This window comes from Pelobates fuscus, chromosome 7 (assembly GCF_036172605.1).
Source record: "Pelobates fuscus isolate aPelFus1 chromosome 7, aPelFus1.pri, whole genome shotgun sequence".
NCBI classification, from domain to species: Eukaryota; Metazoa; Chordata; class Amphibia; order Anura; family Pelobatidae; genus Pelobates; species Pelobates fuscus.
The window spans coordinates 199,580,648-199,594,658 of NC_086323.1; positions in this window are offsets into that span (position 1 = coordinate 199,580,648).

The window sequence follows — 14,011 nt, forward strand, 5'->3', positions numbered from 1 at the left end:
CGTTGTTTTATATTCCAAATTATGAACAACATTATTACATACAGCCATAAAGAGAAAGACATGGCTTTTAAATACATTCAGTGCAGTACAAAACAGCATATATTTTATATAACATATGCTAACTAGCTCATATTTTTTCCTAAACAGAGTTGAAATTATACTACCCTCCTAGAAAAAAGGGCAACAGGTGGTTATACACCCTTTGCTTCTCTAAATGCTCTGCAAAAATAAATATTTATAAAATAATTAAAAATAATATATATGTAAGATAAATCAGGGCTAAATAAAATTGTAACTATACAGGATCTCTGATAACTTTTAAACTGAAATTATTAAAGGCTTATTTAAATAAAATGTTAAATACATTTACAGCTTTAAATGTGACCAAACGATACTAAATGATGTGTTAAGCAGCCAGTCCAATTCACTAGAATAGCATAAGTATTCTACTATTTAAAGTGCACAATTCCTGCACATGACAGGTGTATAGTCGCCATTTGGGCAGTCGGAATCCAGGACAAACCACCCCCATAACCTAACCCAATAACACACGGACACTAAGTATTATGGGGAAATTTGTCCACAGCTTTATTAACCAATAATTATAATAATAATGATAATAATAATAATAATAATAATAATAACAATAATAATAAATTAACATATTAAACATGGGTCATTGCCCCCCATACTCCGCCCCCTCGCATCCTGTTCCTTCGGCTACCATACAAAAGGCAATGACCCCCATATAATAACACCTATACATATTTATAACATATTTATAACATACACCAACATTCCAAAGTGCCAACCAACCATTAACCACGGCAGGGGTATACCCGGATACCCCTGCCCCACCAGGTTCTGAGTCACCTCCAGGACTCGAAACCTCTCAACCACCGATGACCACAATCTGTTATTCCACCTCACGTTCATCCAGGGGAGCCTATTTCCTCTCCTTCGGCTCCCCGTCCCGCCACAAGCTCAGACCTTGACCCCTTAAGCTGTCTGAACTCCGCCACCCCGAAGAAACAGAGCCATCCGGATACCATCCTGCCAACCCAAGTTGAGCAGGTCCAAACCCACCTCCGAGAGGTGAACACCATCCGAGCGGTAGTATCCTGGCAACCCTTCCTCCAGCTCAAGGTGCCGTACTACCACACCCCCAACCTTCCGCACAAAGCTTGCCATCAAGCTATTTACCTTCTTCCTGCACCTATCCATAGCTACCGGATCCCGAGCGTGCCGCCACCGGCGCCTCGGGACAATCTCCGACCACACCAACATGACCCCCGGAAGCAGGCCCCTCAACTTATTGATGTCCTGCTTCATCCACTTCACCAGCCGTCGTTGCGGCGTAAGGCCCAGGTCATTACCCCCAATATGCAGGACCAGTAAGTCCGGCGTGTATCCCGCCGCCAGCATCCCAAACAGTTTACCACAAACATCCCCCCAGCAGAAACCCCGATACCCAAACCAGCGAACTGCCAACTGGCCCCTCGGAAAACCCAGCTGCTGGCCTTGCGCTCGAGCTGCGGCCCTCCTCTCGGCCCAGAAGACAAACGAATGGCCCACGATCCATGCCTCACACCCTGGGGGGAAAAAACAAATGATGAGGGAAGTCCGACAGAGACCCCCACCCCAGCCCAAATAACACAGAGAACCGTTACAGTACAGCCAGTTACAAGTCGCTCATCCCCAGCATATATCCAGTTTTTTTTTTTTTGCATAAAACGGTCCCCAAACTCATTATTCCAACAGACCCAATCGGACATAGGAACGGAATCTTACTGATTCCCACCTCCCGATCCGTTTCACCACCTCGTCCCCCAATCCCAACCGAGCCGCCTCCGTGGCAGCCTCAATACGGAACGAGTGTGTTCCAAATCGTTCAGCATGAAGCCCTAACTTGCCCAAGCCCAACCGAAAAACTTTCGTGAACTGAAACCGAGAGAGGGAGGATCCGTCGGCATGCACCAACAAGGAACCCCCCATCACTGGCCTCCGTGCCAGGTACTCTGCCGTAGCAGCCAACGGGCACAAAGCCGAGCCCGGCAAGGCCCCCAGTGCCACGTCCCGACCCACGCCGCGGACATCCGTTTTGGAGCTGCCAAGGTGCACCACCACCTTCCCATCCAAGACACGAACCCCCGAAAATTGCAAGCCCCCTTGCACCATCTTATTAGCGCTCACCAATTCCCCAATTCGGAATGCCCCAAAAAACGCCAAAATAAACGCCACCTTGAACAGAGAAGCCTCGAACCCATCGAAACAGATTTCAGGCAACAAACCCACCAAATCCCCCAGTAGTCGAACCGACACCGGGCGCCTGGTATCCGGCGACCTGCGTCCCTTGCGATAGCCCTTCAGGGCCTGCCTGATAATGAAGGTCTTAGTAAAGTCCTCCTTCCCATGCCATCTGAACCAAAACGCCATCGCCGCCATGGACCTGTCCACCATGGCAGGCGACGCCCTTTTTGCCAGCAACTGACAAGTGTACCACAGGAAAGCATCCCGCAGGGCCTCCCCGCTGTCCATGGCCAGCCCGTCCAGCGACCGCTCCCACAGGCCCCAAACCTTACTGTACGAGGCCCAAGTGGCCGGTGCCAGAGAAGCCTTCACAAGTCCTCCAAGCAGGATGTTCCCAGCTGCCAAATCTCGTCCGGGCAAGCCTGCCCGTCCTTCGAAGCCCCCGGCGCCACCAGCCAGAATCGGGACCACTGAAAACGAGACAGAGCATCAGCCACCTCATTCAAATAACCGGGAACATGCCGCGCGCGAAAAACAACGTTCCGAGACATACACAGCAATACCAATCGTCTAAGCAGCCTAACCACCGGCCTTGAGGCCGCAGACTGACGATTCACCGCGTGAACCACCGCCATGTTATCCGAGAAAAAGACCACTTTCCGATTACGCAGCCTGTCGCCCCATAGTGCCATCGCAACCACTAACGGGAATAACTCAAGGAAAGCCAAGTTGCGCATAAGAGGGCTCGAACCCCAAGAGTCCGGCCACCTCTCCGCACACCAACAGCCACCAAAGTAGGCCCCAAAACCCACACTGCCCGAAGCATCCGTGAAAAGCTCAAGCTCGGCCGATGACTGGCCCTCCTGCCTGAACAACACTGTCCCATTAAAATCCCGCAAGAAGGCATCCCAAATGCCCAAGTCCTCCTTCATGGCCGCCGACACCCGGATGAAATGGTGCGGAGACCGAACCCCCGCAGTAGCAGCTGACAGGCTGCGACTGAAAACCCTTCCCATCGGGATTACCCGACACGCAAAATTGAGCAACCCAATCAAAGACTGGAGCTGCCGCAGAGTAACCTTGCGCGCCCCCGCCACAGCGGCCACCGCCCCTCGAAGCCTGTCCAGCTTATCCCGAGGCAGCCTGCATTCACCCAACCCAGAGTCAATCTCCAGACCCAGGAAACTCAGACACGTGGTCGGGCCTTCAGTTTTGTCCGCCGCCAGCGGAACCCCGAAGTGGCCCGCCACCCACTCAACCGTCCGCAGCAGGCGCAGGCATTCCAAGGAATCAGCCGGCCCCACGCACAGAAAATCATCTAAATAATGTACAATAAAACGATTCCCTGCTTCCACCCGTACCACCCATTCGAGAAAAGTGCTAAATTTCTCAAAATAGGAGCACGAGATGGAACAACCCATGGGCAGGCACAAGTCCACGAAGTAGTCCCCTTCGAAGAAACACCCCAGCAGGTGATGACAGTCCCGGTGGACCGGCAGCAGCCGAAACGCGGCCTCAATATCCACCTTCGCCATCAGAGCCCCACGCCCGGCCCGCCGGACCAAATCGACCGCCCGGTCGAAAGACGCATAAGACACCGAGCACAAGTCCTTATGAATACCGTCATTCACCGACTCTCCCTTATGGTACGAGCGATGATGAATGAGCCTAAATTTACCCGGCTCCTTTTTGGGAACCACCCCGAGTGGGGAAATCCGCAGGCCGTCCAGCGGAGGCACTGTGAATGGGCCCGCCATGCGGCCTAGCCCGACTTCCTTGCCCAGCTTCTCCCTAACCACGTCCGGGAAGTCAGCCACAGACTTCAGGTTGCGCAGCCTTCCCGATCCCCCCCTCCCGCTCCTGAAACGGAATGAAAAACCCCTTCTCAAAACCCGCCCGGAGCACAGCGGCATCCGCCCTGTTATCGTAGCGGCTTAGCCATGGCTCCATCGCGCTTAGCCTCACTGGGGTTAAGCCCAGGGGAAGCGGATGCTCCCCCTCCACCGGCCGCGGCCGCAGCACCGGCGCCACCGGACTTCCCTTTCTTGAAGCAGCGGTTGAGCCCATGAGCGCCTCCGCAGCCGGAGCACTCGTGCTTGAAGCGACAGGTGGTCCCCCATTTGCATTGGCCCTCATTATAGAGCCAACATAAGCCCTTTGGTAAGGCGGCCGACGAGGCGGACTGCCCCATAGCGCCGGCCGAGTTCTGAAAGGGCTGCGCCTTTTGCGCCATCATTAACTTCATCCAGAGCGGCAGGTCCATTTGGTCCCACCGCATACCCGGGTTAGCCGCCAGCCGCTGCCTAAACTGCTCATCGTACCGCCACCACGCCAACCCTCCGTAAGTCCGATACGCTTCCCAAATGCCATCCAAATAACAAAACAGCGATGAGCATAACCCCGGCGATTTCTCGCCGAGCACGCTAGCCAGCACGCAAAAGGCCCTCAGCCAATTCCCGAAGGATTTCGGAATCTTGCGATACCGCTTCCTCTTCTCCTCCTCCTCCTTCTTCTCGTCCTTCTTATCCTCCTCCTTGAGGTCTATAAAGTCCTCCAAGGGGAGGAGGGAGAAGATCTCACAAAACTCCCCCTTCCATATCTTATCCTTCACTTCCTGCTTCAAATGGACCCCAAACGGGCCCGCAAACGACACATACGCGTGCTGTCTAGCCGCGTCGGGAATGCCCCCTGTCAACTCAGCCCTCTCGCCCCCAATCTCCCCTACGTCCTGCGGCAACACCATATCCCCGCCCGAACTAGGCCCTGTGGAGTTCCCAACCCGAGAGCCCGTAGCCCCAACGCCCGGAGCCCACACCTGACCAATGCCGCTAGTGTCACCCCCCGCCCCCAATGAGTGGAGTAGTGCCTGGAGTGTAGTAATTAATGCGTTAGAGTGTAGTGACCCACTGGACTCACCGGCCAAGCCCCCCGAAACCGGGACAGCGGGGGCTGCAGTGCGGATCGCCCGACATCCAGGAAGAGGAACTTCCGCTGCTGACTCGCCGACCGGGGAGCCCACCCGGTGACCAGCCTGCGAGGAGGCGGAACGGCTCCGAGACCTAGGACAAGGAGAAGAAGTCCTGGGTAGGGTGTAACGGACATCAATACCCCTCCCGTCACGACCCCGGGAGCGCCTGCTCTGTACCGAAGCCTCCCGCTGACCTCTACCACCACGTGGCACCCTGGAACCCCTGGGGCTACGACTCCTCCCGTCTCTACTAGTGGGCCGCCCCTGCCGACCATACCTAGGGGCCGCCGCACATTCCCCTGCCGAGCTGTCCGAGGGGGAGCAGTGCCGACCCGACCTCCCCCGCGCCTCCCGGGACCCCTGCGACCTAACGGGTGATGGACTATCGCTACCACTCTCAGAATCCGGGCCCCCCCGCCGCCCGACCACTACCGAGGATCCCGGTCCCCGACCTCCTGCATTCTTCCGACTGACCGCTTCCGTAACCCCTTTTCCTGCGCCTATCCCCACCGCCCCTTTACCCTTACCCCCCTTCTGACTAGACCCCGACAGCCCGGACCTACCCACCACCCCTACGGGGGACCCGCTTTCCGACCTGGCCACCTCACGAGACCCCCCCCCCCGCCCCTGGAACTCACCCCTTTCGATCTACGTTTACGCTTAGGGGCCCCGGGACCCTCCCCCCTTAGGACTAAGGCCTGGGCACCCCCCACTGGCCTACTCCCGCCTCTCTCCGTGGCAGAGCTCCCCTTAACAACCTTCCCGCCAAGAGGGCCCCGGCCGGAGCCCCCTGCACTTGCCTGCTGCCTCCCAGGACGGCCATGCGGTCTCCCGGATCCGGCCTCGTCATCCTCGGTACTCTCCGATGGGGGGGAAGCCCGCCCAGACCTCCCCTCCGTGGGTCTTGCAACGCCAGGGGGCCGCCCGGCCACTCCCGACCCGACAGCAGCAGCGCCCCCGTCCACGACATCCTTCTGCCTCCGAGTGCTCGTCCGAGGCTCCGTCCGCACGCGGGGAGGCAAGGCCTCGACCACGCGGCTCCCGGGCCTGCTGCCGGTCGCAACCGGAACCCCACTGCTTCCGGGGACAACTTCACCGGGCCCCGTGCCCGGGCTCAGCCTCCTCGGGGGCCTCCGGGCCCTGACCGGTCTCCCGCCATCGCCGTCCCGATCCGCCGCCTCCGCCAGGGCAGGGCCGAGCTGTGCCCGTAGCCAGTCCACACCCTGATGCCGTGCTGCCGACCTGATCCCCTCCAGCAATCGCTCCACGTCGTCCATTGGTCCTGCAGAGGAGACAAAGAAAATCCAACCGAGCAAAGTCCGCGCACACCGAGGTGAACACAAACTCAACCGGTTAGAAAGTTAGAATGACTCACCTAAAATGGCTTCTCATTTAAATAGCCAATCCTACTTACCCATAATCCAACCCTTGCTTACTTCCTCCTAAGCCCGCCTCCTAACCCCTGTCAAGGCCTTTTTCCGCTTAGCTGCGCTCTAGCTACATGGGGCTACATAATGACTTTGCTTACTCAGGTACAGTCTTTAGTCTATTGCAATGGCAGGATTAAAATCCACCAAGTGCTAGCAGTATGGAAATTAGAACAATGATATTGTACTACTGACTGTAATCAGATCAGACACATGTAATCTCAGTGAATTTCATAAACTAGGTTTTCATAAAATAAGATTAAATATCAAAGTTGTTTATATATAAATATATCAATGTTGTTTATACATAAATGTATATAGACCAGGCAATAAGAGCATTTCCATGCATTCAGCAGCCTTCTCTCTCAGAGCCAGAAATGGATTTATAAAACAATAAAAATAAAAAGTAGGTTTTAAAAAGTCCACAGTCAACCACACATGATGGGTGAAATAATTGCTTCTTTCAAAGCTATATGCTGCCGCAATTATGTATATAAATACAGATTAGGGCACAGAGTAGAAATAAAAATACTTTCAAATCTCATATCGGGATTCAGTTCCACCACATATTCTACAAGTCTGAAAGAGGCAAATTTTAATAATATATTGTAAGAGCATGGTATATAATAATGCAAAATTAATTTGATATTGCAAAGCCTGCAATATTCTAAACAGACATTAAAATGTAAGAATAAAAGAAAAATAATAATGCATAAAAAAATGCAGTGTCAAAGTGATAATGCTCTGATATATTAAATCCCATTGCATATCACATATCTGCTATATGAAAAGTATAATTAAAGTGACATTACTGTCCAAAGCCCCCTCACATCTATTTTATGGAATCTATACTTTTCTGTGGTCACCTCCAAAGAAGCCTCTGAAACTGGGGGGCTGAGAGGGGTGATGATCCCAAAAGGAATCAGATTTCAGACTTAAAAAATAAATAATAATAATAATGAAAAATATATATATTTTTTTTACCACAGTATAAACCGCTTTGTTAAACAGATTTAAGTACAAGTACTTATGACAAGAAATATACACAATCCGTTTACAACAGGCAGGTTTAGCATAAATGCAAAGTTGTTGTTTTTTGGGGATTTATTATTGCCCAAGAAATCTCTGAACATATTCAGAATTGTTGAGAGCAGCAAGTAAGACAGCAGATTGCAATGGACACCATTACATTATTGCTTTGCCGATTGAGGTCAGAGCTTTAAAGAATAAATAAATAAATGTTCTATAGCTCGCTAGACCACTGGCTTTTATTGAACAGTTGGCACAACACTAATGAATAGTTTGTAATACTGCACATTATAGCTGTGACAACATAATATACAGGGTAACAATGCTATCTCACTGTTTAATAGACTTACCCAGTATTTGAGGACGACATGTTTCTTGCAAAATCATTGAGACTTTGAGGGAGATTGTAACTACCGTATGTTTATAATTTACTAAAGAAAAAAAAGAAAAAGGTTTTGTTTTTTTCCCTGCAAGTAAATTTCACTCATCCCCCCATCCACATTTACATATGCCCTTCTCTGCTACACTCCCCCCTTCTCTCATCTCATGCCTTACACTAATTTTTCTACTTTCTCACTCCAACCAACCCACAATCAATCTCATCCTAGACCCCATGCATACAAAACCCATTCACACGTCCTGTCACTTTCTCTCCTCCTACTTCTAGCAGCTGGTGATGTCTCTCCCAATCCAGGGCCCTTCACCTTCTCTACACACACTAAGACACACTAAGCCCTTTACCCTCACTTACCAAAATTCATTGTGCACTCTGGAATGCCCGCTCCATCTGCAGTAATTTAAAATCAACAACCATACACAACTTTTTCATCTCAAACTCACTCACACTGCTTGCACTTACAGAGACCTGGCTGTCCCCCTCTGATAGCGCTACTCCTGCTTCTTTATGTTTTGGTGGGCTACAATTCTCTCACACTCCCAGACTCAACTGTAAAGGAGGCGGCGTAGGCATCCTTCTCTCCCCTCAATGTACCTTTCAACCAAACATAACTCCCCCTGCCCTATCCTTTTCTTCTTTTGAAGTTCACACTGTCCGCCTATTTAAACCCACTCCTTTAAGAACTGCTATCATCTACCGCCCCCCCCCCCCCTGGTTATCCTAGACTATTCATTGAGCACTTTTCTTCCTGGCTTCCCCACTTCCTCTCATCTAGCACTCCTTCCCTTATACTTGGGGATTTCAATATTCCAATCAATAACCCCAATTGCACTGATGCCTCTCGTCTGCTCTCTGTAACCTCCTCCTTTGGCCTTACGCAATGGTCCAATTTAGCAACCCATACAGCAGGAAACACTCTCTTGATCTTGCCTTCACCAACTTCTGTACTGCCTCTAATCTCTCCAGTATTCCTTTTCCTCTATCTGACCACCATCTGCTGACTTTTGACATTGGCATACCTAAGACCCAATTGACACCACCATCTGAACATCACTCTCACAGAAACCTCCATTTCTCCACTAATCTCCAAACTCTCCTTTTACCTATCTCAAAGCTCACCTGTCCTAGTTCTGCAACCTCCTTCTACAATTCCACCCTCTCCTCTCAACTAGACATCATGGCACCTTGTACATTTAAACGCCGCAGGCCACCCCAACAACAACCCTGGCACACCAAGCTCACTCGACACCTCCAAAAATGCTCCAGAACGGCTGAACGCTGTTGGAGAAAGTCTCACTGTGCATCTGACTTTCTCCACTATAAATTTATGCTGAGCTCATACAGCTTGGCTCTTTCCTCTGCAAAAATTAATGACTTCAATACCCTCATAACCACACTCTCCCGCGAACCCAAACGACTATTTCACACATTTAACTCTCTTCTTCGCCCTGCTGTTCCTCCTCCACCTACTAACTTGACTGCCTCAGACTTTGCAACTCACTTCACTGACAAGATCTCTACAATCAGAGAAGAGATCTCTCATCTTTCTCCTTCCCCTTGCAATACTTTCCCTAACTTCACTCCCTCTGCTGTTCTATGTTCATTCGTACCCGCTACATTGGAAGAGGTTTCTGCTCTGCTCCAGTCCTCCTGCCCCACCACCTGCTCCCTAGATCCAATTCCCTCGCATCTCATCCGTACTCTGTCTTCTTCTCTTTCTCCACCTCTCACTAAAATTCTCAATCTCTCTCTCTCCTCTGGTATGTTTCCATCGCCCTTCAAACATGCAACCCCAATTCTAAAGAAGCCCAATCTTGACCCTAACTCCCCATCCAACTATCGTCCTATCTCGCTACTGCCTTTTGCATCCAAGATCCTTGAAAGAATTGTGTATGCGAGATTGACAGACTTCCTCGAATCAAACTCTCTGCTAGACCCGCTTCAGTCTGGTTTCTGCACTAAGCACTCTGTGGAAACGGCACTGACCAAAGTATCCAATGATCTACTCGCTGCAAAATATCGTGGTCACTACTCTATCCTAATTCTCCTTGACCTGTCTGCGGCTTTTGACACTGTTGATCATCAACAGCTTCTTCTCATCCTCAGCAATATCGGTCTACACGATATTGCTCTTTCCTGGTGCTACTCCTACCTCTCTCAGCACTCTTTCAGTGTTTCTTTCTCTGGCTCTGCTTCTTCTCCCCAACTCCTCTCTGTTGGTGTCCCCCAAGTTTCAGTCCTTGGTCCCCTACTGTTTTCCATCTATACTGCCTCCCTTGGTAAACTCATTAGCTCCTTTGGCTTCCTATATCATTTCTATGCAGATGACACACAAATCTACCTGTCCTCTCCTGATCTCTCCCCATCCCTCTTGACTAGTGTCTCTGACTGCCTCTCTGCTGTTTCTAACTGGATCTGACTGCCTCTCTGCTGTTTCTAACTGGATGGCTGCCCACTTCCTTAAACTAAACTTGACCAAAACTGAAATTCTGGTCTTTCCTCCCTCAAGTGTTACTCCTGTGTCTGTCTCCCTCCAAGTCAACGGTGCTACCATCAGCTCCACCACGCAGGCTCACTGCCTAGGTGTTCTCTTTGACTTCCGAACTCTCCTTCAAGCCTCATGTTCACTCTGTCATCAAATCCTGTCATTTCCATCTCAAAAACATTGCGCGCATCCGCCCCTACTTAACGCCAGATGCGACTAAGGTGTTGGTCCATTCCACTGTCCTTTCCCGCCTTGACTACTGTAATCTGCTTCTCAGTGGTCTTACATGCTCCCAACTTATGCCGTTATAGTCCATAATGAATGCGGCGGTGAAGCTCATCTTCCTGTCCGCCCGCACCTCCCATGTCTCACCCTTCTGTCAGTCCCTACATTGGTTTCCTATAAAATATAGAGCTCAATTTAAAATTCTGGTTCTTGCTTTCAAATCTCTACATAATGCTGCTCCCACCTATCTATCCTCCCTTATACACAAGTATGTCCCGTCTAGGCCCTTACGATCCGTCTATCTTCTGTCCGTACTCCCACCTCTGATGCTCGCCTTCAAGACTTCTCGAGGGCTACACCGTTCCTGTGGAACTCGCTTCCCTCCTCCGTTAGATGCTCACCCAGTCTCCACTCCTTCAAAAAATCATTAAAAACCCACTTCTTCATAAAAGCGTATCAATTAAACTCTTAATAGCTCCCAACTGATTCCTCTTCTGCAACTGTCACTAGTCTAATACCATCCTTACCTTTTGTGTAATTTTACTACACTCCCTCTAGCATGTAAGCTCATTGAGCAGGGCCCTCAACCCCTCTGTTCCTGTGTGTCCAACTTGTCTGGTTACAACTACATGTCTGTTCGTCCACCCATTGTAAAGCGCTGCGGAATTTGACGGCGCTATATAAGTAATATAATAATAATAATAATAATTTTCAGCGCAAGGTCATTCTGTGTTCACAGACTATTCGGATTTTAAGACAAAGGGGAAAATCTGTACTACACCAACAAGTGACAGCACAGATTAACCCCTTAAGGACCAAACTTCTGGAATAAAAGGGAATCATGACGTGTCAGACACGTCATGTGTCCTTAAGGGGTTAAAGGGGTAGCAGAGCAAATATCATAAAAAATACAACCTGTGTATAAAATAACACAAAATTCTCCAGGATATCTAGAATATATAAAAAAATCACACAATGGTGAAGTATGTGCAGAAGTGCGTGGTTCAAACCCGGATGTAGAGAACTTGCAAGATCATACTGGAGATCTGCGCCTGTCTCCCTTCCAAAGGGTATATATACAGAACAGCGTCTCCTTCAGGATGGGTATGCGGTGTAGTATAGCAGCATGTATTAAGACATCCAATCCTCAAAGGAAAAGAGATATATAGAGCAGTATTGTAACAAAAAGAGAATTTATTGGTACAAAATGCACTTACATCAATGAAAGGTAAAAACAGCTTGTCTCCACTATCAAGTGGTACCCAGGAGAAACGGAATCCCTCTGTGGTAAAATGAACAATAAGAACAAAGAAAAGCCAAAAACATAAAAAGTCTCTAGCTGGTATCCAACGCGTTTCGTCTTCTATACTTCAGGGATATGCTATAACGTTCACATAGTCCTTTCTTTATATAGGGCTCCAAGATTTTGCCGCGAAAGAGAAATCATACTTCCGGGTTTCGTCTTTGCCGGTTGTTGATTGGCCGGACATGATGACGTGTTCCGGCCGTCTGTGTAAAGGAGGGCTATTTCCGCGTTCCACTGTGAAACGCATGCCGTCCTAGCACCTGAAACTAAAAACGCTTCCGCGTTCCACCGTGGAACGCACGGCAATCTCGGCAACCAGAAGGTTGCAGAGAAAAAAACGAGCGCCCAGGGCGGAACAATGGGAGACTAATTGAACATATAAGGAGTGCATGGGCATCAGCCCAAAAAACAAAAATGAAATGAAATCAAATCAAATGATAATAATAAAATTTAAAAAATTAAATAAAAATAAATAAAGATAAAAATAAGAACAAGAAAAAACAATAATCGGTAAACAATACATAATAAATGGACACACAAATGTGTAAGTGCCACAAATACACCAAAAAAACCTACATAGTTCTAAAATACAGAATAATACATAATAAATAGTAATAATACTAATAGTTATGAATAAAAACAATATAACCTAAAAAGCTAAAAATGTCACAAAAGAATCACTTGGGTTATAAGCAGGGAAGATAAATTCTGACTACAGAAGCCCTCCTAAATCAATATCCTGATTGAGGCCCATATTTAAAGTTTTTAATGTGTAGATCCAAAAAGCTTCTTTTTTAGCTAGATCATTAATTTTGCTTCCTCCTCTCCAATTTGTTGTGACCTGATCTATTCCAATGGCGAGAAACGTCGACCATTGAAACATACTACAAGAGTTGCAATGATTGGGGACACTATGTTCCACCTTATGTGTCCTAATGTTGTTAAAGTGTTCTCGAAGGCGAGTATGCAGAGTTCTGGTGGTCCGTGCCACATACTGGGCACCACATCCACATTGTAAGAGATAAATTACATATGTGGATGTGCAGTGTACAAATTTCTTTATATTGTATGTTTGGTTAGTCTGATGTCTGATGTCTGATAAGATCCTGTAAAAGATATAGTCCTTCTTTTTTGGTGGGTGCATGTGGAACACTGCACTCATACACACACTGCATTCACACACACACACACTGCACTCATACACACACACTGCACTCATACACACACACTGCACTCATACACACACACTGCACTCATACACACGCACTCACACGCACACACTGCACTCACACGCACACACTGCACTCACACGCACACACTGCACTCACACGCACACACTGCACACAATGCACACTGCACTCACGCATGCACACTGCACTCACGCATGCACACTGCACTCAGGCAGGCACGCACACTGCACTCAGGCAGGCACGCACACTGCACTCAGGCAGGCACGCACACTGCACTCAGGCAGGCACGCACACTGCACTCAGGCAGGCACGCACACTGCACTCAGGCAGGCACGCACACTGCACTCAGGCAGGCACGCACACTGCACTCAGGCAGGCACGCACACTGCACTCATGCAGGCACGCACACTGCACTGCATTCATTATATACACACTGCATTCATACACACTGCACTGCATTCATCATACACACACTGCATTCATACACACACTGTATATAAATTTTCAGTTAATATAATTTTTTTAGGATCTAATTTTATTTAGAAATTTACCAGTAGCTGCTGCATTTCCCACCCTAGTCTTATACTCGAGTCAATACGTTTTCCCATTTTTTGGGGGGTAAAATTAGGGGCCTCGGCTTGTATTCGGGTCGGCTTATACTCGAGTATATACGGTATCTCAAAAGGAGAGACACAGCTCACAGTGAAATGTTACCTACACTGGTATTTCATAAG